Source organism: Nerophis ophidion, linkage group LG24, assembly GCF_033978795.1.
Source record: "Nerophis ophidion isolate RoL-2023_Sa linkage group LG24, RoL_Noph_v1.0, whole genome shotgun sequence".
Lineage (NCBI taxonomy): Eukaryota > Metazoa > Chordata > Actinopteri > Syngnathiformes > Syngnathidae > Nerophis > Nerophis ophidion.
The window spans coordinates 2,517,004-2,544,318 of NC_084634.1; the positions used below are offsets into that span (position 1 = coordinate 2,517,004).

Consider the following 27,315-nt stretch of genomic DNA (forward strand, 5'->3'; position numbering starts at 1 on the left):
AAGTGCGGTAGCATGTTAGCAGAATAGCATGTTAGCGTTTTGTGCCGAAGGTTTTGTAGTCAGTTAAAAGGTTTTTTTCATAGGAAGACACGTTAGCATTTTCTTCAAAAAGTGCCGTGGCATGTCCGCGGGTTAGCAGAATAGCATGTTAGCATTTAATTTTGAAAGATTTTTAGTCAATTAACAGTTTTTTTTAATAGGAAGACATGTTAGCCATTTCTTCTTAAAGTGCGGTAGCATGTTAGCAGAATAGCGTGTTAGAATGTTGTGCCAGAGGTTTTGTAGTAGGGGGACAGGTTTCTAGAGGAAAATCACATTAGCATTTTGTTCTGAAAGTGCGGTAGCATGTTAGCAGAATAGCATGTTAGCGTTTTGTGCCGAAGGTTTTGTAGTCAGTTAAAAGGTTTTTTTCATAGGAAGACGATACGTTAGCATTTTCTTCAGAAAGTACCGTAGCATGTCCGCAGGTTAGCAGAATAGCATGTTAGCATTTAATTTTAAAAGATTTTTAGTCAATTAACTATTTTTTTTATAGGAAGACATGTTAGCCATTTCTTCTTAAAGTGCGGTAGCATGTTAGCAGAATAGCATGTTAGAATTTTGTGCCAAAGGTTTTGTAGTAGGGGGACAGGTTTCTAGAGGAAAATCACATTAGCATTTTGTCCTGAAAGTGCGGTAGCATGTTAGCAGAAGAGCATGTTAGCGTTTTGTGCCGAAGGTTTTGTAGTCAGTTAAAAGTTTTTTTTCATAGGAAGACACGTTAGCATTTTCTTCAAAAAGTGCCGTAGCATGTCCGCAGGTTAGCAGAATAGCATATTAGCATTTTATTTTGAAAGATTTTTAGTCAGTTAAAAGTTTTTTTTCATAGGAAGACATGTTAGCGTTTTCTTCTTAAAGTGCGGTAGCACGTGAGCAGAATAGCATGTTAGAATTTTGTGCCAGAGGTTTTGTAGTAGGGGGACAGGTTTCTAGACAAAAATCACATTAGCATTTTGTTGTGAAAGTGTGGTAGCATGTTAGCAGAATAACATGTTAGCATTTTGTGCCGAAGATTTTGCAGAAGGTTGACAGGTTTTTATCGGAAAATCACATGAGAATTTTCTTCTGAAAGTGCGGTAGCATGTTACCAGGTTAGTAGAATAGCATGTTAGCATTTTGTTCCAAAGATTTTGTAGTAGGGTGACAGGTTTCTAGAGGAAAATCACATTAGCATTTTGTTCTGAAAGTGCGGTATCATGTTAGCAGAATAGCATATAAGCATTTTGTGCCAAAGATTTTGCAGTAGGTTGATAGGTTTTTATCAGAAAATCACATGAGCATGTTTTTCTAAAAGTGCGGTAGCATGTTACCAGGTTAGTAGAATAGCATGTTAGCATTTTGTTCCAAAGATTTTGTAGTAAGGTGACAGGTTTCTAGGGAAAAATCACATTAGCATTTTGTTCTGAAAGTGCGGTAGCATGTTAGCAGAATAGCATGTTAGCGTTTTGTGCCGAAGGTTTTGTAGTCAGTAAAAAGGTTTTTTTCATAGGAAGACACGTTAGCATTTTCTTCAAAAAGTGCCGTGGCATGTCCGCGGGTTAGCAGAATAGCATGTTACCATTTAATTTTGAAAGATTTTTTGTCAATTAACAGTTTTTTTTAATAGGAAGACATGTTAGCCATTTCTTCTTAAAGTGCGGTAGCATGTTAGCAGAATAGCGTGTTAGAATTTTGTGCCAGAGGTTTTGTAGTAGGGGGACAGGTTTCTAGAGGAAAATCACATTAGCATTTTGTTCTGAAAGTGCGGTAGCATGTTAGCAGAATAGCATATAAGCATTTTGTGCCAAAGATTTTGCAGTAGGTTGATAGGTTTTTATCAGAAAATCACATGAGCATGTTTTTCTAAAAGTGCGGTAGCATGTTACCAGGTTAGTAGAATAGCATGTTAGCATTTTGTTCCAAAGATTTTGTAGTAAGGTGACAGGTTTCTAGGGAAAAATCACATTAGCATTTTGTTCTGAAAGTGCGGTAGCATGTTAGCAGAATAGCATGTTAGCGTTTTGTGCCGAAGGTTTTGTAGTCAGTTAAAAGGTTTTTTTCATAGGAAGACACGTTAGCATTTTCTTCAAAAAGTGCCGTGGCATGTCCGCGGGTTAGCAGAATAGCATGTTACCATTTAATTTTGAAAGATTTTTAGTCAATTAACAGTTTTTTTTAATAGGAAGACATGTTAGCCATTTCTTCTTAAAGTGCGGTAGCATGTTAGCAGAATAGCGTGTTAGAATGTTGTGCCAGAGGTTTTGTAGTAGGGGGACAGGTTTCTAGAGGAAAATCACATTAGCATTTTGTTCTGAAAGTGCGGTAGCATGTTAGCAGAATAGCATGTTAGCGTTTTGTGCCGAAGGTTTTGTAGTCAGTTAAAAGGTTTTTTTCATAGGAAGACGATACGTTAGCATTTTCTTCAGAAAGTACCGTAGCATGTCCGCAGGTTAGCAGAATAGCATGTTAGCATTTAATTTTAAAAGATTTTTAGTCAATTAACTATTTTTTTTATAGGAAGACATGTTAGCCATTTCTTCTTAAAGTGCGGTAGCATGTTAGCAGAATAGCATGTTAGAATTTTGTGCCAAAGGTTTTGTAGTAGGGGGACAGGTTTCTAGAGGAAAATCACATTAGCATTTTGTCCTGAAAGTGCGGTAGCATGTTAGCAGAAGAGCATGTTAGCGTTTTGTGCCGAAGGTTTTGTAGTCAGTTAAAAGTTTTTTTTCATAGGAAGACACGTTAGCATTTTCTTCAAAAAGTGCCGTAGCATGTCCGCAGGTTAGCAGAATAGCATATTAGCATTTTATTTTGAAAGATTTTTAGTCAGTTAAAAGTTTTTTTTCATAGGAAGACATGTTAGCGTTTTCTTCTTAAAGTGCGGTAGCACGTGAGCAGAATAGCATGTTAGAATTTTGTGCCAGAGGTTTTGTAGTAGGGGGACAGGTTTCTAGACAAAAATCACATTAGCATTTTGTTGTGAAAGTGTGGTAGCATGTTAGCAGAATAACATGTTAGCATTTTGTGCCGAAGATTTTGCAGAAGGTTGACAGGTTTTTATCGGAAAATCACATGAGAATTTTCTTCTGAAAGTGCGGTAGCATGTTACCAGGTTAGTAGAATAGCATGTTAGCATTTTGTTCCAAAGATTTTGTAGTAGGGTGACAGGTTTCTAGAGGAAAATCACATTAGCATTTTGTTCTGAAAGTGCGGTATCATGTTAGCAGAATAGCATATAAGCATTTTGTGCCAAAGATTTTGCAGTAGGTTGATAGGTTTTTATCAGAAAATCACATGAGCATGTTTTTCTAAAAGTGCGGTAGCATGTTACCAGGTTAGTAGAATAGCATGTTAGCATTTTGTTCCAAAGATTTTGTAGTAAGGTGACAGGTTTCTAGGGAAAAATCACATTAGCATTTTGTTCTGAAAGTGCGGTAGCATGTTAGCAGAATAGCATGTTAGCGTTTTGTGCCGAAGGTTTTGTAGTCAGTAAAAAGGTTTTTTTCATAGGAAGACACGTTAGCATTTTCTTCAAAAAGTGCCGTGGCATGTCCGCGGGTTAGCAGAATAGCATGTTACCATTTAATTTTGAAAGATTTTTTGTCAATTAACAGTTTTTTTTAATAGGAAGACATGTTAGCCATTTCTTCTTAAAGTGCGGTAGCATGTTAGCAGAATAGCGTGTTAGAATTTTGTGCCAGAGGTTTTGTAGTAGGGGGACAGGTTTCTAGAGGAAAATCACATTAGCATTTTGTTCTGAAAGTGCGGTAGCATGTTAGCAGAATAGCATATAAGCATTTTGTGCCAAAGATTTTGCAGTAGGTTGATAGGTTTTTATCAGAAAATCACATGAGCATGTTTTTCTAAAAGTGCGGTAGCATGTTACCAGGTTAGTAGAATAGCATGTTAGCATTTTGTTCCAAAGATTTTGTAGTAAGGTGACAGGTTTCTAGGGAAAAATCACATTAGCATTTTGTTCTGAAAGTGCGGTAGCATGTTAGCAGAATAGCATGTTAGCGTTTTGTGCCGAAGGTTTTGTAGTCAGTTAAAAGGTTTTTTTCATAGGAAGACACGTTAGCATTTTCTTCAAAAAGTGCCGTGGCATGTCCGCGGGTTAGCAGAATAGCATGTTACCATTTAATTTTGAAAGATTTTTTGTCAATTAACAGTTTTTTTTAATAGGAAGACATGTTAGCCATTTCTTCTTAAAGTGCGGTAGCATGTTAGCAGAATAGCGTGTTAGAATTTTGTGCCAGAGGTTTTGTAGTAGGGGGACAGGTTTCTAGAGGAAAATCACATTAGCATTTTGTTCTGAAAGTGCGGTAGCATGTTAGCAGAATAGCATGTTAGCGTTTTGTGCCGAAGGTTTTGTAGTCAGTTAAAAGTTTTTTTTCATAGGAAAACACGTTAGCATTTTCTTCAAAAAGTGCCGTGGCATGTCCGCAGGTTAGCAGAATAGCATATTAGCATTTTATTTTGAAAGATTTTTAGTCAGTTAAAAGTTTTTTTTCATAGGAAGACATGTTAGCGTTTTCTTCTTAAAGTGCGGTAGCACGTGAGCAGAATAGCATGTTAGAATTTTGTGCCAGAGGTTTTGTAGTAGGGGGACAGGTTTCTTGAGGAAAATCACATTAGCATTTTGTTGTGAAAGTGTGGTAGCATGTTAGCAGAATAACATGTTAGCATTTTGTGCCGAAGATTTTGCAGAAGGTTGATAGGTTTTTATCGGAAAATCACATGAGCATTTTCTTCTGAAAGTGCCGTAGCATGTTACCCGGTTAGTAGAATAGCATGTTAGCATTTTGTTCCAAAGATTTTGTAGTAGGGTGACAGGTTTCCTGAGGAAAATCACATTAGCATTTTGTTCTGAAAGTGTTGTAGCATGTTAGCAGAATAGCATGTTAGCATTTTGTGCCGAAGATTTTGCAGTAGGTTGATAGGTTTTTATCGGAAAATCACATGGGCATTTCCTTCTGAAAGTGCGGTAGCATGTTACCCGGTTAGTAGAATAGCATGTTAGCATTTTGTTCCAAAGATTTTGTAGTAGGGTGACAGGTTTCTAGAGGAAAATCACTTAAGCATTTTCTTCTGAAAGTGCGGTAGCATGTTAGCAAAACGGCATTTTAGCATTTTATTCCGAAAGTTTTGTAGTAGGGTGACAGGTTTCTATAAGAAAAGCACATTAGCATTTTCTTCTGAAAGTGCGGTAGCATGTTGGCAAAATGGCATTTCAGCATTTCATTTTGAAGGTTTTCTAGTAGGTTGACAGGTTTTTATAGGAAAATCACATTAGCATTTTCTTCTGAATGTGCGGTAGCATGTTCGCAGGTTAGCATAATAGCAGGTTAGCATTTTGTGCCGATGGTTTTGTAGTAGGTTGACAGGTTTCTATACGAAAAAGACATTAGCATTTTCTTCTGAAAGTGCGGTAGCATGTTATCAGAATAGCATTTTATGCGTAAAGTTTTCACAGTAAGTTGACAGGTTTCTATAGGAAAATCACAATAGCATTTTCTTCTGAAAGTGCGGTAGCATGTTGGCAGGTTAGCAGAATAGCACGTTAGAATTTTATTCTGAAGGTTCTGTAGTAGGGTGACAGGTTTCTATAAGAAAATCACATTAGCATTTTCCTCTGAAAGTGCGGTAGCATGTTCACAGGTTAGCAGAATAGCATGTTAGCATTTTTTTACAAGAGTTTTGTAGGAGGGTGACAGGTTTCTAAAGGAAAAACACATTAGCATTTTCTTCTGAATGTGCAGGACCATATTAGCAGAATAGCATGTTAGCATTTTATTCCGAAAGTTTTGTACTAGTTTGACAGGTTTCTATAGGAAAATCACATTAGCATTTTCTTCTGAAAATGAGATAACATGTTTGCAGGTTAGCAGAATAGGATGCTAGCATTTTGTTCCGAAGGTTTTGTCGTAGGGTGACAGGTTTCTTTAGGAAAAACACATTGGCATTTTCTTCTGAAATTGCGGTAGCATGTTCGTGGGTTAGCAGAATAGCATTTTATTCTGAAAGTGTTGTAGTCAGTTGACAGGTTTTTTTATAGGAAGACACCTTCGTATTTTCTTCAGAAAATGCGGTACCATGTTAGCAGAATCGCATGTTAGCATTTTGTGCCAAAGGTTTTGCAACAGGGTTTCAGGTTTCTATAGAAAAATCACATTAGCATTTTCTTCTGAAAGTGCGCTAGCATTTTTGCAGGCTAGCAGAATAGTATGTTAGCATTTTATTCTGAAAATTTTGTAATAAGGTGACAGGTTTCAATTGGAAAAACACATTAGCATTTTCTTCTGAAATTGCGGTAGCATGTTCGTGGGTTAGCAGAATAGCATGTTAGCATTTTATTTTTTTTTCATAAGAAGACACGTTATCATTTTCTTCTGAAAGTGCGGTAGCATGTTAGCATTTTATGCCAAAGGTTTCTGTTTTCAGTTTTTTCTTTACTTTCTGTTTTCTTTTTTGACATGTTTTCTCACTTTTTTAAATAGTTGACATCAGAATCAGAAATATTTTATTAATCTAAATTAATTTAAATTTTCAGCACAATCCCATTCAAGATCAGACAGACATTACAGGGAGACAGAACAGGATCAAACATTACAGGGAGACAGAACAGGATCAAACATTACAGGGAGACAGAACAGGATCAAACATTACAGGGAGACAGAACAGGATCCAACATTACAGGGAGACGGAACAGGATCAAACATTACAGTGAGACGGAACAGGATCAAACATTACAGGGAGACGGAACGGGATCAAACATTACAGGGAGACGGAACGGGATCAAACATTACAGGGAGACAGAACAGGATCAAACATTACAGGGAGACGGAACAGGATCAAACATTACAGGGAGACGGAACGGGATCAAACATTACAGGGAGACGGAACGGGATCAAACATTACAGGGAGACAGAACAGGATCAAACATTACAGGGAGACGGAACAGGATCAAACATTACAGGGAGACGGAACAGGATCAAACATTACAGGGAGACGGAACAGGATCAAACATTACAGGGAGACGGAACAGGATCAAACATTACAGGGAGACGGAACAGGATCAAACATTACAGGGAGACGGAACGGGATCAAACATTACAGGGAGACGGAACGGGATCAAACATTACAGGGAGACAGAACGGGATCAAAAATTACAGGGAGACAGAACAGGATGAAACATTACAGGGAGACAGAACAGGATGAAACATTACAGGGAGACAGAACAGGATGAAACATTACAGGGAGACAGAACAGGATGAAACATTACAGGGAGACAGAACAGGATCAAACATTACAGGGAGACAGAACAGGATCAAACATTACAGGGAGACGGAACAGGATCAAACATTACAGGGAGACAGAACTGGATCAAACATTACAGGGAGACAGAACAGGATCAAACATTACAGGGAGACAGAACAGGATCAAACATTACAGGGAGACAGAACAGGATCAAACATTACAGGGAGACAGAACAGGATCAAACATTACAGGGAGACAGAACAGGATCAAACATTACAGGGAGACAGAACAGGATCAAACATTACAGGGAGACAGAACAGGATCAAACATTACAGGGAGACAGAACAGGATCAAACATTACAGGGAGACAGAACAGGATCAAACATTACAGGGAGACAGAACAGGATCAAGCATTACAGGGAGACAGAACAGGATCAAACATTACAGGGAGACAGAAAAAAAAATGTTTCTTTCCTTTTTTACTTATTTCCGTTTCCTTGTGTTTCTGTACTTTTTTCCCCTTGTTTCCCATTTTTCATTCGTCTTTGTTTTTAATTGTTAAAAAAAAATAAAAATGTCCAGGATGTATCCCACCTTCCGCCTGAATGCAGCTGGAATAGGCTCCAGCACCACCCACGACCCCAAAGGGACAAGCGGTAGAAAATAGATGGATGGAAAACATTTTTTTATAATTTTGTCCAAAGTCTATTTTCTTGTTTTCTGCTTTTCTATTTTTTTCCTTCTGGTCCCTTTTCTTTTCGTTTTCATTATTTTATATTCAAATGAATTATTTTGTGTATTTTTTTGTTTCATTATCTTCTCCTTTGTTCCCCCTCTTTTTCCTTGTTCTTTTGCGTATTCACGTTATTGTTGTTGTTTGATATGCTATAGAAAAATTTATTTTTATGTTTTGCCCGTCTTCTACACATTTTTTTACATTTAAAATTGATTGTGATGAATTGTTGCTGATGTTTCCGTATGACGTAATGGAACAAAACACACATATTTGAAACAATGTAAAGAAAAATGTATTTTTATGTTACATTTTTGCCCACCTGCTACACATTTTTTCAGATATTACATTTATTGTGATGAACTGTCCCTAAGGTTTCCATAGCACGTAATGGAACAAAACGCACATATTTGAAACGATGTGAAGAAAAATTTATTTTCATGTTACATTTTTGCGCGTCTGCTAAACATTTTTTTTCGATTTTACATTGATTGTGATGAACTGTCGCTGATGTTTCCGTATGACGTAATGGACCAAAACGCACATATTTGAAACAATGTAAAGGAAAAATGTATTTTTATGTTACATTTTTGCCCGTTTGTTACACATTTCTTTACATTTTAAATTGATTGTGATGAATTGTCGCTGATGTTTCCATAGCATGTAATGGAACAAAACGCACATTTTTGAAACAATGTAAAGAAAAAATTATTTTTATGTTACATTTTCGACCGTCTTCCAAACACATTTTTTTACATTTTAAATTGATTGTGATAAATTGCCGCTTAGGTTTCTGTATGAGGTAATGGAACAAAACGCACATATTTGAAACAATGTAAAGAAAAATGTATTTTTATGTTACATTTTTGACCGTCTGCTACACATTTTTTTACATTTTAAATTGATTGTGATGAATTGTCGCTGATGTTTTCATAGCACATAAGGGAACAAAACACACATTTTTGAAACAATGTAAAGAAAAAATTATTTTTATGTTACATTTTCGACCGTCTTCCAAACACATTTTTTTACATTTTAAATTGATTGTGATAAATTGTCGCTTAGGTTTCTGTATGAGGTAATGGAACAAAACGCACATATTTGAAACAATGTAAAGACAAATGTATTTTTATGTTACATTTTTGCCCGTCTGCTACACATTTTTTTTATATTTTGAATTGATTGTGATGAACTGTTGCTGATGTTTCCGTAAGACATAATGGAACAAAACGCATATATTTGAAACAACGTTAAGAAAAATGTATTTTCATGTTACATTTTCGCCCACCTGCTACACATTTTTTTACATTTTAAATTGTGATAAATTGTTGCTTAGGTTTCTGTAAGACGTAATGGAACAAAACGCACATATTTGAAACAATGTAAAGAAAAATGTATTTTTATGTTACATTTTTGACCGTCTGCTACACATTTTTTTAGATTTTGAATTGATTGTGATGAATTGTCGCTGAAGTTTCCGTATGACGTAATTGAACAAAAACGCACATATTTGAAACAATGTAAAAGAAAAATTATTTTTTATGTTACATTTTTGCCCGTTTGTTACACATTTCTTTACATTTTAAATTGATTGTGATGAATTGTCGCTGACGTTTCCATAGGACGTAATGGAACAAAACGCACATTTTTGAAACAATGGAAAGAAAAAAATATTTTTATGTTACATTTTCGACCGTCTTCCAAACTAATTTTTTACATTTTAAATTGATTGTGATAAATTGTCGCTTAGGTTTCTGTATGAGGTAATGGAACAAAACGCACATATTTGAAACAATGTAAAGAAAAAAGTATTTTTATGTTACATTTTTGCCCGCCCGCTACACATTTTTTCAGATATTAAATTGATTGTGATGAACTGTCCCTAAGGTTTCCATAGCACGTAATGGAACAAAACGCAAATATTTGAAACGATGTAAAGAAAAATTTATTTTCATGTTACATTTTTGCCCGTTTGTTACACATTTCTTTACATTTTAAATTGATTGTGATGAATTGTCGCTGATTTTTCCGTATGACGTCGTCGAACAAAACGCACAAATTTGAAACAATGTAAAGAAAAATAGATTTTTATGTTACGTTGTTGCCCGCCTGCTACACATTTTTTTAGATTTTAAATTGATTGTGATAAATTGTCGCTTAGGTTTCCGTATGACATAATGGAACAAAACACACATATTTGAACTCAACATATAGTAAAATTTTTTTGTTCAATCATGCTTGTAAATGTTGGAAAAATGCCTTTTGAGACGTAGTGTGTGCGTGTGTGTGTGTGTGTGCCACATGTACTTTTTGAAGGCGGTTCTCAGCAGCCAATCAGAGCGCTGCCCGGGCTGTCATGTGACACAGGAAGAGGAAATAAAAAGATGGAGGAAGACAAAAGTCCAGCTGTGAGATAGAGGTGGAACAAAGAGTGACACAGATGTCATCCGTGTGAGGAGACACACACACACACACACACACACACACACACACACACTTCCTTTGGCAGGCTGTGTGTGTGCAAAGTGCTATTTGGACAAAGTTGCTTATTTATTGGCTGATGAAATTAAGTCAATTGCTGATTGGAATTGTGCGGAAGATTCCGTCTGCTGCGCCTTCAAGTATTTATTTCCACTTTAATGGCGGCGCGCTCGGCGGGGGGGCGGCTCCACGCGCGCACACACACAGCAGGTGGCTACACACACACACAAACACGCATGTTAGCGTTAGCGCGTTTGCTTAGACCTCGACGTGGTCACGTGACCGCCTGCAAAAAATATTTTTTTAAAAAGGCCCGTGTTGTGTTGCGCCGTCTCGTTTTGGCCATAAATGTGACCGAGATCGTGTCCTCGCCACGCACGACAACCCGAAACACACACACACACACACACACACACACACACACACACACACACACTGAAAGCTGTGAGAACATTTTCTTTTGGCCTCAAGGTGTCCCATCAAACCACTAACATCTCATTACTACCTTTCCACTGCAGTGTGTGTGTAAGTGTGTGTGTGTGTGTGTGTGTGTGTGTGTGTGTGTGTGTGTGTGTGTGTGTGTGTGTGTGTGTGTGTGTGTGTGTGAACAGCTCCCCAGTGTCTGCTGGTGTATAATAGCTTTTTGAGGAGATTGTGGCTTTGTAAAGACGTTTGATTGACACCTCCTGATGTCCCGCTCCAATTAGAGAGGTCCTTTGTGTGTGTGTGTGTGTGTGTGTGTGTGTGTGTGTGTGTGTGTGTGTGTGTGCGCATGACAGATTATTAATAACCACAAATAAAAATGTTTATCCGTTTTTCCACGTGTACCTGTGTCAAATATTTTTTCATATACCTCATGTGTAGTAGACTGTAAATATGTTGATATACATGTTTTCTGCATAGCGAGTACTAATGATCATGTGTAAACAGGTTATATACTTTGTTTTATGTGTACTTAATGGATATATTTATATATGTTGTTGATGTCTACTCTGTAAATGGACTGTGTCGATGTGTACACTGTAAATGTGTTCATATATTTTATATTGTGTGTACACTGTTCAAATATTTATGTGTGTTGTTAATGTCTACCATTGTAAATAAACTTTGTCCATGTGTACACTGTAAATATGTTCATGTACTTTCTTTTTGTACTCAATAGATATATTTATGTATGCTGTTAATGTCTACATTGTAAATGTCTTTTGTTCATGTGTACATTGTAAATATATATATATATACAGACATACATACGTATACACATATACATATTAAATGAGTACACAAAGTTTATGAATATATTTACAGTGTACACATGAACAAAATACATTACACACACACACATATATACATATATATATATATATACATACATATATATATATACATACATATATATATACACATATATATACACAAACATGTATATATATACACACATACATATATGTATATATATACACATACATACATATACATATACACATACATACATATATATATATCTTGATTCGATTATCCAGAGAATAGTGCTGGATACCGTGGTAGAGGGCATATGTATGTGTGGGAAAAATCCCAAGACTACTTCATCTCTACAAAAGTGTTTCATGAGGGGTTCCCTCAATCATCAGGATATTTTACTGTTAGCATTCACATACAATGGTTTATATAGAGCACAGAGTGGGTGGGTACAAGCAGGCCTAGGGGTGTGGTGATTGGCTCATGTGTTACCTAGGAGGTGTTTACGTCTGTGACGGCATGTTGAAATGATTTCACTGCGCTTGTTGAGGGATGACAGGTCTGGATGATATATAATAAACAGTTTGTCTTTCAAGCATAGGTTGCATCTTTTATTACCACTGTTGTAAGGTGTGCTGGATGCAAGAATTTGCCATGTTATTGAATATTCAACATTATTGTCTTTGAGGTTCTAAATGTGTTTGCTGAGTTCTGTAGAGTTCCGCAAGGTCTGGTTTCTAAAGGAGGCCTTGTGATTATTCCATCTTGTTTTGAACGCTCCTTCGGTTAATCCTACGTACGTGTCGGATGTGTTAATGTCCTTGCGTGTTACCTTTGCTTGGTAAACGACTGATGTTTGTTTCCTGCGGCAGTTACATTATTGGTTTTCGGAGTCGTTCAGTCTGGGGGTAGGCAGTCCTTTTGCAATTGTTTTGTTGTGGTTTGAAATGATTTGTTGTATGTTATTCATACAGCTGTAGCTCAATTTAATGTTGTTCTTGTCGAATACTTTCCTTAGGGTGTTGCCTTTGGGGAAGTGTTTGTCGATCAGAGTGAGGAACTTGTGGCCGTTTTTGCTGAATGGGGGGTTGTACCAGATGATGATGTTTCGTTTTCTGCTCTTTTTTGGTTGGTTTCCTGGCGTGGGTTCATAGGTGAGGGTGAAGTTGTATCCCCTTTCATCAAGTACTTTTTGGTACGCCGGGTTTGCTTGGTCGAATTCGGCTTTGCTAGCTGACAGCATCGATAGCCTTTTGTTAATTCCGGTAGGTATTCTTTTGGTGGTGGTGTTGAAGTTGTGTTGTTGAGTGAGCGATATTCAGAATTCCTATAGTTGTGAACATAGCACGCCTGTAAGGTGATTGGCGAAGGAGGAGGAAGTTTTGTTGTGGTTGCGGAAATGAGAAATGAGGATAGACGTGCATGTAGAAGGAACAAAACAAGCTGAGCTGTGTTAGATAGGTGACTCCAGTCCATAGTGGATCTAACATAATAGTGTGAGAGTCCAGTCCATAGTGGATCTAACATAATAGTGAGAGTCCAGTCCATAGTGGATCTAACATAATAGTGCGAGAGTCCAGTCCATAATGGATCTAACATAATAGTGTGAGAGTCCAGTCCATAGTGGATCTAACATAATAGTGTGAGAGTCCAGTCCATAGTGGATCTAACATAATAGTGAGAGTCCAGTCCATAGTGGATCTAACATAATAGTGTGAGAGTCCAGTCCATAGTGGATCTAACATAATAGTGAGAGTCCAGTCCATAGTGGATCTAACATAATAGTGTGAGAGTCCAGTCCATAGTGGATCTAACATAATAGTGTGAGAGTCCAGTCCATAGTGGATCTAACATAATAGTGTGAGAGTCCAGTCCATAGTGGATCTAACATAATAGTGTGAGAGTCCAGTCCATAGTGGATCTAACATAATAGTGAGAGTCCAGTCCATAGTGGATCTAACATAATAGTGAGAGTCCAGTCCATAGTGGATCTAACATAATAGTGAGAGTCCAGTCCATAGTGGATCTAACATAACAGTGTGAGTCCAGTCCATAGTGGATCTAACATAATGGTGAGAGTCTAGTCCATAGTGGATCTAACATAATAGTGTGAGAGTCCAGTCCATAGTGGATCTAACATAATAGTGTGAGAGTCCAGTCCATAGTGGATCTAACATAATAGTGAGAGAGTCCAGTCCATAGTGGATCTAACATAATAGTGAGAGTCCAGTCCATAGTGGATCTAACATAATAGTGTGAGAGTCCAGTCCATAGTGGATCTAACATAATAGTGAGAGTCCAGTCCATAGTGGATCTAACATAATAGTGTGAGAGTCCAGTCCATAGTGGATCTAACATAATAGTGTGAGAGTCCAGTCCATAATGGATCTAACATAATAGTGTGAGAGTCCAGTCCATAGTGGATCTAACATAATAGTGAGAGTCCAGTCCATAGTGGATCTAACATAATAGTGCGAGAGTCCAGTCCATAGTGGATCTAACATAATAGTGAGAGTCCAGTCCATAGTGGATCTAACATAATAGTGAGAGTCCAGTCCATAGTGGATCTAACATAATAGTGAGAGTCCAGTCCATAGTGGATCTAACATAATAGTGCGAGAGTCCAGTCCATAGTGGATCTAACATAATAGTGTGAGAGTCCAGTCCATAGTGGATCTAACATAATAGTGTGAGAGTCCAGTCCATAGTGGATCTAACATAATAGTGAGAGTCCAGTCCATAGTGGATCTAACATAATAGTGAGAGAGTCCAGTCCATAGTGGATCTAACATAATAGTGTGAGAGTCCAGTCCATGGTGGATCTAACATAATAGTGTGAGTCCAGTCCATAGTGGATCTAACATAATAGTGTGAGAGTCCAGTCCATAGTGGATCTAACATAATAGTGTGAGTCCAGTCCATAGTGGATCTAACATAATAGTGAGAGTCCAGTCCATAGTGGATCTAACATAATAGTGAGAGAGTCCAGTCCATAGCGGATCTAACATAATAGTGAGAGAGTCCAGTCCATAGTAGATCTAACATAATAGTGAGAGTCCAGTCCATAGTGGATCTAACATAATAGTGTGAGTCCAGTCCATAGTGGATCTAACATAATAGTGTGAGAGTCCAGTCCATAGTGGATCTAACATAATAGTGTGAGTCCAGTCCATAGTGGATCTAACATAATAGTGAGAGTCCAGTCCATAGTGGATCTAACATAATAGTGAGAGTCCAGTCCATAGTGGATCTAACATAATAGTGAGAGAGTCCAGTCCATAGTGGATCTAACATAATAGTGTGAGTCCAGTCCATAGTGGATCTAACATAATAGTGAGAGTCCAGTCCATAGTGGATCTAACATAATAGTGAGAGTCCAGTCCATAGTGGATCTAACATAATAGTGAGAGTCCAGTCCATAGTGGATCTAACATAATAGTGCGAGAGTCCAGTCCATAGTGGATCTAACATAATAGTGTGAGAGTCCAGTCCATAGTGGATCTAACATAATAGTGTGAGAGTCCAGTCCATAGTGGATCTAACATAATAGTGAGAGTCCAGTCCATAGTGGATCTAACATAATAGTGAGAGAGTCCAGTCCATAGTGGATCTAACATAATAGTGTGAGAGTCCAGTCCATGGTGGATCTAACATAATAGTGTGAGTCCAGTCCATAGTGGATCTAACATAATAGTGTGAGAGTCCAGTCCATAGTGGATCTAACATAATAGTGTGAGTCCAGTCCATAGTGGATCTAACATAATAGTGAGAGTCCAGTCCATAGTGGATCTAACATAATAGTGAGAGAGTCCAGTCCATAGCGGATCTAACATAATAGTGAGAGAGTCCAGTCCATAGTAGATCTAACATAATAGTGAGAGTCCAGTCCATAGTGGATCTAACATAATAGTGTGAGTCCAGTCCATAGTGGATCTAACATAATAGTGTGAGAGTCCAGTCCATAGTGGATCTAACATAATAGTGTGAGTCCAGTCCATAGTGGATCTAACATAATAGTGAGAGTCCAGTCCATAGTGGATCTAACATAATAGTGAGAGTCCAGTCCATAGTGGATCTAACATAATAGTGAGAGAGTCCAGTCCATAGCGGATCTAACATAATAGTGAGAGAGTCCAGTCCATAGTAGATCTAACATGATAGTGAGATGAGCAAATGCAGAACAGGAAGTAGTTCCAGTCCAGCAAACAACATAATAACTCCTCCCCCTTTCAGGGAGCCGGCCTCCTTCCTTACCATGGCTCCTCCTACTTCTTCCTCGAGGCGGTTTTCTCTTGTTTTGCTGAGGGTTTTTTTGTTCCGCCTTCATGTGTTTTCATCCATGTCGAGACCTTGCTGCCAAACATGACACACACACACACACACACACACACACACACACACACACACACACACACACACACACACACACACACACACACACACACACACACACACGGTGAAATGAATATTGATTCCCAAAGTAGTTTGTGTGCAACATGTCACAGCGAGTTAGCGTCGGAGCAGCCAGCCGCACGCAAACCGCAGCAGCTAGCACGCAACGGCAGGGGAGTGAGGTGGAGGGGGGGGTGGTAGGCGGGGCATGTGGGGCGGGGAAGAAACACGGGATTGGACGAGAGCAAAGAGGGAGGAGAGGAAGAATGTGTGTGTGTTAGCAGGGGAGCAGAATGACATGATAGCATTGTAGCATAGCGCTCTGCAGGTCTGGTAGCATGTTAGCAGGTTAGCATTTTATTTTGAATGTGCTGTACCATATTTGTGGTTAAGCAAGATAGCACGTTAGTGTTTTAGCCTGAAAACACTTTTTTTGTTATTGTTTGAAAGGCACTTTTATTTTTTTTGTTTGAATGTGATGTAGCATGCTAGCAGTTAAGCGCAATAGCATGTTAGCATTTTATTTCAAATGTGCTTTAGCATGTTAGCAGGTTTCTGGGATGGAATGTTAGCATTTTATTCCAGACATTTGGCTGCAGCTAAGCATGATATAAAAATTATATTTTGATTTAGCAGGTTTCTAGGACAACACTTTAGCATTTTGTTCTAAAGGTGTTTTAGCATGTTAGCAGAATAGCAGAGTTGGCTTTTGATTTTTTTATATACTTTAGCAGGTTAGCAGAATAGCACGTTTTTTTTTGTTTGAATTGAACTTTTATTTTTTTGTTTGAATGTCATGTAGCATGCTAGCAGTTAAGCGCAATATCATGTTTTTATTCTATTTTGAATGTGCTTCAGCATGTTAGCAGGGATAGAATGTTAGCATTTTATTCTGAGTATTTGGTTGCAGCTAAGCATGATATAAAAATTATACTTTAATTTAGCAGGTTTCTAGGATAATACTTTAGCATTTTGTTCTAAAGGTGATTTAGCATGTTAGCAGAATAGCAAAGTAGTTTTGGATTTTTGAATATACTTTAGCAGATTAGCATAATACCATGTTTGTTTTTTTGTTTGAATGGAACTTTTATTTTTTTGTTTGAATGTGATGTAGCATGCTAGCAGTTAAGCGCAATAGCATGTGAGCATTTTATTTTAAATGTGCTTTAGCATGTTAGCAGGTTGCTGGGATAGAATGTTAGCATTTTATTCTGAGTATTTGGTTGCAGCTAAGCATGATATAAAAATTATACTTTAATTTAGCAGGTTTCTAGGATAATACTTTAGCATTTTGTTCTAAAGGTGTTTTAGCATCTTAGCAGAATAGCAGAGTAGTTTTTGATTTTTGAATATACTTTAGCAGGTTAGCAGAATAGCATGTTTTTTTGTTTTTATTTGAATGGAACTTTTACTTTTTTGTTTGAATGTGATGTAGCATGCTAGCAGTTAAGCGCAATATCATGTGAGCATTTTATTTTAAATGTGCTTTAGCATGTTAGCAGGTTTGTGGGATAGAATTTTAGCATTTTATTCCAAACATTCGGTTGCGGCTAAGCATGATATAAAAATAATATTTTAATTTAGCAGGTTTCTAGGATAATACTTTAGCATTTAGTTCTAAAGGTGTTTTAGCATGTTAGCAGAATAGCAGAGTAGTTTTTGATTTGTGAATATACTTTAGCAGGTTAGCAGAATAGCATGGTTTTTTGTTTTTGTTTGAATGGTACTTTTATTTTTTTGTTTGAATGTGATGTAGCATGGTAGCAGATAAGCGCAATATCATGTTATTAGTTTTATTTTGAATGTGCTTCAGCATGTTAGCAGGTTTGCAGCTAGGCATGATGTAAAAATTATACTTTAATTTAGCAGGTTTCTAGGATAACAATTCAGCATTTTGTTCTGAAGGTGCTTTAGCATGTTAGCAGAATAGTGTGTTGACTTTTGATTTTTAAATAGTTTTGAGCAATATCACGTTAGCATTTTATTCTGAATGTGTGTTAGCAAGTTATGGGAACAGCATGTTGGTATTGTATTTTTTTTAATTTTAGCAAGATAGCATGTTAACATTGTATTCAAAAAGTAATGGCAGTGTGTTAGCAGCTTTTTAGATAGCATTTAGATCAGAATGCGATGTGGCATGTTAGATTCTAGGATAGTATGTTAGCAATTTAATCTGTATGTGTAGTAAAATGTTAGAAGATTAGCAAAAATGTATGTGGGCATTTATTTCAAACATGTTAGCAGTTTTGTAGGACAGCATGTTAGCATTTTATTCCAAAGGTTCTGTATTATGTTAGATTAGCAGAAATGCATGTTAGTGTTTTCTCCTGAAAATGCAGTAGCATGCTAACTGAATGGTATCTTAGCATTTTTAAAAAAAAAATGTGATGTAGCATGTTAGCAGTCTAGCAAAATAATAAGGTTAGCACTTTGTTTAGAATTTTCTGGAGTAAGTTTTTCAGGTTCCAAGAATCGTGTGTAAGCATTCTATTCTGATTATGCAGCAGCAGGCTAGCAGAATAGCATCTTAGCATTTTATTCTGAATGTGTGGTAGCATATCTGCAGTCTAGTATGAATGTTCTGGGGGTAAGTTTGTCCGGTTCCCAGGATAGCAAGTCCGGATTTTATTGTGAAGGTAGGATAGCATGGTACCAGGTTATTAGAATAGTAAGTCAGCATTTTATTTTGAAGGTGATGTAGCATTTTAGCAGTTAAGTAAGATATCATGTTAGCATTTTATTTTGTATGCCTTATCGTAGGTTAGCAGGTTTCCAGGATAGTGTGTTAGCAATTTATTCCAATCGTGGCAGCATATTGTTCGGAAAGTGCAGTAACATGTTAACGTAGCATTTTAGCATTTTAGCCCAAATGTGTTGTGCGCTAGCAGGTTTTAGCATTTTATTTTGAAGGTATGATAGAATGTTAGCAGTTTTTTTTTATAGTAAGTCAGCATTTCATTTAAAGGTACGGTAGCATGTTAGCAGGTTTTTAGGGTAGTAAGTCAGCATTTAATTTTGAAGGTACATAGCATGTTAGCAGGTTTTTAGGGTAATAAGTCAGCATTTAATTTTGAAGGTACGGTGGCATGTTAGCAGGTTTTTAGGGTAGTAAGTCAGCATTTAATTTTGAAAGTACGTAGCATGTTAGCAGGTTTTTAGGGTAGTAAGTCAGCATTTAATTTTGTAAGTACGGTAGCATGTTAGCAGGTTTTTAGGGTAGTAAGTCAGCATTTAATTTTGAAAGTACGGTAGCATGTTAGCAGGTTTTTAGGGTAGTAAGTCAGCATTTAATTTTGAAGGTACGGTAGCATGTTAGCGGGTTTTTAGGGGTAGTAAGTCACCATTTAATTTCGAAAGTACGTAGCATATTAGCAGGTTTTTAGGGTAGTAAGTCAGCATTTAATATCGAAGGTACGTAGCATGTTAGCAGGTTTTTAGGATAGTAAGTCAGCATTTCATTTTGAAGGTACGGTAGCATGTTAGCAGGTTTTTAGGAGAGTAAGTCAACATTTAATTTTAAAAAGGTACGGTAGCATGTTAGCAGGTTTTTAGGATAGTGAGTCAGCATTTAATTTTGAAGGTATGGTAGTTTTTTTGCAGGTTTTCAAGATAGTAAGAAAGTATTTAATTTTGAAGGTACGTAGCATGTTAGCAGGTTTTTAGGGTAGTAAGTCAGCATTTAATTTTGAAGGTACGGTGGCATGTTAGCAGCGTTTTAAGATACTAAGTTAGCATTTAATTTTAAAAGGTATGGGAGCATGTTAGCGGGTTTTTAGGATAGGAAGTCAGCATTTCATTTTGAAGGTACGGTATTTTGTTGGTAGGTTTTTTGGATTGTAATAAAGCATTTAATTTTGAAGGTACGGTAGCATGTTAGCAGGTTTTTAGGATAGTAAGTCAGCATTTAATTTTGAAGGTACGGTATAGCATGTTAGCAGGTTTTTAGGATAGTAAGTCAGCATTTCATTTTGAAGGTATGTAGCATATTAGCAGGTTTTTAGGGTAGTAAGTCAGCATTTCATTTTGAAGATATGTAGCATATTAGCAGGTTTTTAGGGTAGTAAGTCAGCATTTCATTTTGAAGGTACGGTAGCATGTTTTTAAGATAGTAAGAAAGCATTTAATTTTGAAGGTACGGTAGCATGTTAACAGGTTTTTAGGATAGTAAGTCAGCATTTAATTCTAAAAAGGTACGGTAGCATGTTAGCAGGTTTTTAGGATAGTAAGTCAGCATTTAATTCTAAAAAGGTACGGCAGCATGTTAGCAGGTTTTAGGGTAGTAAGTCAGCATTTCATTTTGAAGGTACGGTGGCATGTTAGCAGGTTTTTAGGGTAGTAAGTCAGCATTTCATTTTGAAGGTACGGTATTTTGTTAGTAGGTTTTTGGATTGTCAGAAAGCATTTAATTTTGAACGTACGGTATAGCATTTTAGCAGGTTTTTAGGATAGTAAGTCAACATTTAATTTTGAAGGTACGGTAGCATGTTAGCAGGTTTTTAGGGTAGTAAGTCAGCATTTAATTTTGTAGGTACGGTGGCATGGTAGCAGCGTTTTAAGATACTAAGTTAGCATTTAATTTTAAAAAGGTATGGTAGCATGTTAGCGGGTTTTTAGGATAGGAAGTCAGCATTTCATTTTGAAGGTACGGTAGTTTGTTAGCAGGTTTTTAGGATAGTAAGTCAGCATTTAATTTTGAAGGTACGGTAGCATGTTAGCAGGTTTTTAGGATAGTAAGTCAGCATTTAATTTTGAAGGTACGGTATAGCATCTTAGCAGGTTTTTAGGATAGTAAGTCAGCATTTAATTTTGAAGGTACGGTAGCATGTTAGCAGGTTTTTAGGATAGTAAGTCAGCATTTAATTTTGAAGGTACGGTAGCATGTTAGCAGGTTTTTAGGATAGTAAGTCAGCATTTAATTTTGAAGGTACGGTAGCATGTTTTTAAGATAGAAAGAAAGCATTTAATTTTGAAGGTACGGTAGCATGTTAGCAGGTTTTTAGGGTAGTAAGTCAGCATTTAATTTTGTAGGTACGGTGGCATGGTAGCAGCGTTTTAAGATACTAAGTTAGCATTTAATTTTAAAAAGGTATGGTAGCATGTTAGCGGGTTTTTAGGATAGGAAGTCAGCATTTCATTTTGAAGGTACGGTAGTTTATTAGCAGGTTTTTAGGATAGTAAGTCAGCATTTAATTTTGAAGGTACGGTAGCATGTTAGCAGGTTTTTAGGATAGTAAGTCAGCATTTAATTTTGAAGGTACGGTATAGCATGTTAGCAGGTTTTTAGGATAGTAAGTCAGCATTTAATTTTGAAGGTACGGTAGCATGTCAGCAGGTTTTTAGGATAGTAAGTCAGCATTTAATTTTGAAGGTACAGTAGCATGTTTTTAAGATAGTAAGAAAGCATTTAATTTTGAAGGTACGGTAGCATGTTAGCAGGTTTTTAGGATAGTAAGTCAGCATTTAATTTTGAAGGTACGGTATAGCATGTTAGCAGGTTTTTAGGATGGTAAGTCAGCATTTCATTTTGAAGGTACGGTAGCATGTTAGCAGGTAGCATTAGCTCAGCGCTGCCTTCCAGCAGGGACTAATCGGAAGCGACAAAACCAGCCCTTGCCGGCGAGGGGGCGTGCGCGTTTGATTCCCGCCTGGCGTGGGCCCTTGAGCTGAAATCTAATTTAGGCACAAAATGGCCTCCTAATTACACCTTCTTCTTCTCTCTCTCTGTGTGTGTGTGTGTGTGTGTGTGTGTGTGTGTGTGTGTGTGTGTGTGTGTGTGTGTGTGTGTGTGTGTCTTGGTCTCCACGCACACACCTGTTTGCGTGCAGCAGGTGAGTGACAAGAGCTGTGTTGCTAGGCAACGGTGACTGAATGTTTACGAGGGGGCGTGGCCAAACCATGACATCACCGACCATCGCAAACTAATTTCCCCGGCGTGCAGACGAGGACGGTCATGACTGTTAGCACCTGCTATCCTAGCAACCTGCTAACCTTCGACAGTTCCTGCAGAACAAAAAGCTAACATGGTATGTTGTTAAAATGCTAACATGCTACCAGCTTTTCAAAGGGAAATGCCAAAAAACTTGCTAACATGCTACCGTACCTTTACAATGAAATGCTAATTCATCATCCTAAAAACCTGCTAACATGCTACCATAATTTCTAAAAGAAATGCTGACTTACTATTCTAAAAACCTGTTAACATGCTATCGTAACTACAAAATAAAATGCCGACCTACTACCCCGAAAAACCTGCTAACATGCTACCATACCTTAAAAATTAAACGCTGACTTACTATTCTAAAAATATGCTAACATGCTATAGTACTTTCAAAATGAAATGCTGACTTTCTATCCTAAAAACCTGCTAACATGCTACCATAATTTCAAAATAAAATGCTGACTTACTATCCGAAAAACCTGCTAACATGCTATCGTACCTTCAAAATTCAATGCTGACTTACTTTAGGATCTAAAAACCTGCTAACATGCTACCATAATTAAAAAATGAAAGGCTGACTTACTAACCTAAAAACCTGGTAACATGCTACCGTATCTTTAAAATTAAATGTTGACTTACGATCCTAAAACCTGCTAACATGCTACCATACCTTCAAAACAAATACTGACTTACTATTCTAAAAATGTGCTAACATGCTACAGTACTTTCAAAAGGAAATGCTGACCTCCTATCCTAAAAACCTGTTAACATGCTACCGTACCTTTAAAATGAAATGCTGACTTACTATCCTAAAAACCTGCTAACATGCTATCGTAACTACAAAACAAAATGCTTACCTACTATCCCAAAAAACCTGCTAACATGCTACCATACCTTGAAAATGAAATGCTGACTTACTATTCTAAAAATGTGCTGACATACTACAGTACTTTCAAAATGAAATGCTGACTTACTTTCCTAAAAACCTGCTAACATGCTACCGTACCTTTAAAATGAAATGCTAATTTATTATCCTAAAAACCTGCTAACATGCTACCATAATTTCTAGATGAAATGCTGACTTACTATCCTAAAAACCTGTTAACATGCTATCGTAACTACAAAACAAAATGCTAACATACTATCCCCAAAAACCTGCTCACACGCTACCATACCTTAAAAATTAAATGCTGACTTACTATTCTAAAAATGTTCTAACATGCTACAGTACTTTCAAAATGAAATGCTGACTTTCTATCCTAAAAACCTGCTAACATGCTACCATAATTTCAAAATAAAATGCTGACTTACTATCCGAAAAACCTGCTAACATGCTATCGTACCTTCAAAATTCAATGCCGACTTAATTTAGGATCTAAAAACCTGCTAACATGCTACCATAATTTAAAAATGAAAGGCTGACTTACTAACCTAAAAACCTGGTAACATGCTACCGTATCTTTAAAATTAAATGTTGACTTACGATCCTAAAACCTACTAACATGCTACCATACCTTCAAAACAAATACTGACTTACTATTCTAAAAATGTGTTAACATGCTACAGTACTTTCAAAAGGAAATGCTGACCTCCTATCCTAAAAACCTGTTAACATGCTATCGTGACTACAAAATAAAATGCTTACCTACTATCCCACAAAACCTGCTAACATGCTACCATACCTTAAAAATTAAATGCTGACTTACTATTCTAAAAATGTGCTGACATGCTACAGTACTTTCAAAATTAAATGCTGACTTACTTTCCTAAAAACCTGCTAACATGCTACCGTACCTTTAAAATTAAATGCTAATTTATTATCCTGAAAACCTGCTAACATGCTACCATAATTTCTAAATGAAATGCTGACTTACTATCCTAAAAACCTGCTAACATGCTATCGTAACTACAAAACAAAATGCTTACCTACTATCCCAAAAAACCTGCTAACATGCCACCATTCCTTAAAAATTAAATGCTGACTTACTATTCTAAAAATGATTTAACATGCTACAGTACTTTCAAAATGGAATGCTGACTTTCTATCCTAAAAACCTGCTAACATGCTACCATAATTTCAAAATGAAATGCTGACTTACAATCCTAAAAACCTGCTAACATGCTATCGTACCTTCAAAATTCAATGATGACTTACTTTAGGATCTAAAAACCTGCTAACATGCTATCGTAACTACAAAACAAAATGCTTACCTACTATCCCAAAAAACATCCTAACATGCTACCATACCTTAAAAATTAAATGCTGACTTACTATTCTAAAAATGTGCTAACATGCTACAGTACTGTTAAGATTAAATGCTGACTTACTATCCTAAAAACTAGGTAATATGCTACCATAATTTCAAAATGAAATGCTTACTTACTATCCGATACACCTTCTAACGTGCTATTGTAACAACAAAATAAAATGCTGACTTACTATCCGAAAAAACCTGCTAACAAACTACCGTACCTTCAAAATTAAATTCTAACTTACTATCCTAAAAACCTGCTAACATGCTACCATACCTTCAAAATTAAATGCTGACTTACTATCCTAAAAAATGCTAACATGCTAGTGTACCTTCAAAATTAAATATTTCCTTACTATCCTAAAAACCTGCTAACTTACTACTGTACCTTCAAAATTAAATTCTGACTAACTACCCTAAAAACCTGCTAACTTACTACTGCACCTTCAAAATTAAATGCTGACTTACTATTCTAAAAATGTGATAACATGCTACAGTACTTTCAAAATTAAATGCTGACTTACTATCTTAAAAACCTGCTAACATGCTATTGTATCTTCAAAATAAAACGCTGACTTACACCCTAAAAACCTGTTAACATGCTACCATACCTTCAAAATTAAATGCTGACTTACTATCCTAAAAAATGCTAACATGCTAGTGTACCTTCAAAATTAAATAATTCCTTACTATCCTAAAAACCTGCTAACTAACTACTGTACCTTCAAAATTAAATGCTGACTTACTACCCTAAACACCTGCTAACATGCTACCACACCTTCAAAATTAAATGCTGACTTACTATCCTAAAAATTGCTAACATGTTAGTGTACCTTCAAAATTAAATAATTCCTTACTATCCTAAAAACCTGCTAACTAACTACTGTACCTTCAAAATTAAATGCTGAGTTACTACCCTAAACACCTGCTAACATGCTACCACACCTTCAAAATTAAATGCTGACTTACTATCCTAAAAATTGCTAACATGTTAGTGTACCTTCAAAATTAAATAATTCCTTACTATCCTAAAAACCTGCTAACATGCAACCGCACCTTCAAAATTAAATGCTGACTTATTACCCTAAAAACCTGCTAACATGCGACCGCACCTTCAAAATTAAATGTTGACTTACTATCCTAAAAACCTGTTAATATGCTACCATAATTTCAAAATGAAATGCTTACTTACAATCCTATAAACATGCTAACATGCTATCGTAACAACAAAATAAAATGCTGACTTACTATTCCGGAAAACCTGCTATCAAAATACCGTACCTTCAAAATTAAATGCCAACATACTATCCTAAAAACCTGCTAATATGCTACCATACCTTCAAAATTAAATGCTGACTCACTATCCTAAAAACCTGCTAACATGCTATCGTAACTACAAAATAAAATGCCGACCTACTATCCGGAAAAACCTGCTAACATGCTACCGTACATTCAAAATTCAATGCTGACTTACCATTCTAAAAATGTGCTAACATGCTACAGTACTTTTAAGATTAAAAGCTGACTTACTATCCTAAAAACCTGCTAATATGCTACCATAATTTCAAAATGGAATGCTGACTTACTATCCTAAAAACCTGCTAACATGCTATCGTACCTTCAAAATTCAATGCTGACTTACTTTAGGATCTAAAAACCTGCTAACATGCTACCATAATTCAAAAATGAAATGCGGACTTACTATCCCGAAAAACCTGCTAACATGCTACCGTACATTCAAAATTCAAAGCTGACTTACCATTCTAAAAATGTGCTAACATGCTACCATAATTCAAAAATGAAATGCGGACTTACTAACCTAAAAACCTGGTAACATGCTACCGTACCTTCAAAATGAAATGCTGACTTACTATCCTAAAACCTGCTAACATTCTACCATACCTTCAAAACAAATGCTGACTTACTATTCTAAAAATGTCCTAACATGCTACAGTACTTTCAAAATGAAATGCTGACTTACTATCCTAAAAACCTGCTAACATGCTATCGTAACTACAAAATAAAATGCTGACCTCTAAAAATTTGATAACATGCTACCATAATTCAAAAATGAAATGCGGACTTACTAACCTAAAAACCTGGTAACATGCTACCGTATCTTCAAAATGAAATGTTGACTTACTATCCTAAAACCTGCTAACATTCTACCATACCTTCAAAACAAATGCTGACTTACTATTCTAAAAATGTCCTAACATGCTACAGTACTTTCAAAATGAAATGCTGACTTACTATCCTAAAAACCTGCTAACATGCTATCGTAACTACAAAATAAAATGCTGACCTCTAAAAATTTGATAACATGCTACCATAATTCAAAAATGAAATGCGGACTTACTAACCTAAAAACCTGGTAACATGCTACCGTATCTTCAAAATGAAATGTTGACTTACTATCCTAAAACCTGCTAACATTCTACCATACCTTCAAAACAAATGCTGGCTTACTATTCTAAAAATGTCCTAACATGCTACAGTACTTTCAAAATTAAATGCTGACTTACTATCTTAAAAACCTGCTAACATGCTATTGTATCTTCAAAATAAAATGCTGACTTACACCCTAAAAACCTGCTAACATGGTAGCGTACCTTCAAAATAAATTGCTGACTTACTATCCTGGGTTATTCATCCTCTGCTCAAAAGACCTAACCTCGATCCGGACTTTCTCTACTTTTAGGTTTCTGTTTCTGTTTCTGTTTCTGGTGAAACATTAACCTACATCACGAGGGGGAGGGGCTAGCACGGACTTCCTCTACTTTTAGGTTTCGTTTCTGTTTCTGGTGAAACATTAACCTACATTACGAGGGGGAGGAGCTAGCACGGACTTCCTCTACATGTTCTAGTTTTACAATGAAATATATCTGTAGCTTTACTTTCTATCTGTGTTGAAATACATGTGCAAGATATTTTGATAGATGACGGCTGTCAATCAATCCATCAATTAATCAATCAATGATTATTTATATAGACTTAAATCACAA

The 27,315-nt window shown here is 36.5% G+C and overlaps 1 long non-coding RNA gene across 5 annotated transcripts in view; it reads right to left on the minus strand.

Moving 5' to 3' along the window:
- Positions 1 to 27,017, minus strand: part of LOC133542158 (uncharacterized) — a 33,902-nt gene extending 6,885 nt beyond the window's left edge. For 2 of the 5 annotated variants that reach the window (XR_009804078.1, XR_009804075.1), the window contains exons 1-2: positions 26,947 to 27,016; positions 15,983 to 16,081 (exon numbers count right to left, since the gene is read on the minus strand). This is a non-coding gene — a long non-coding RNA (uncharacterized LOC133542158). Of the gene's footprint in view, positions 1 to 12,141; positions 13,079 to 15,982; positions 16,082 to 21,931; positions 22,121 to 26,922 lie in introns of those variants that run through there. The other 3 variants (XR_009804074.1, XR_009804076.1, XR_009804077.1) reach the window with 3 other exon arrangements.
- Positions 27,018 to 27,315: the final 298 nt, after the last annotated feature.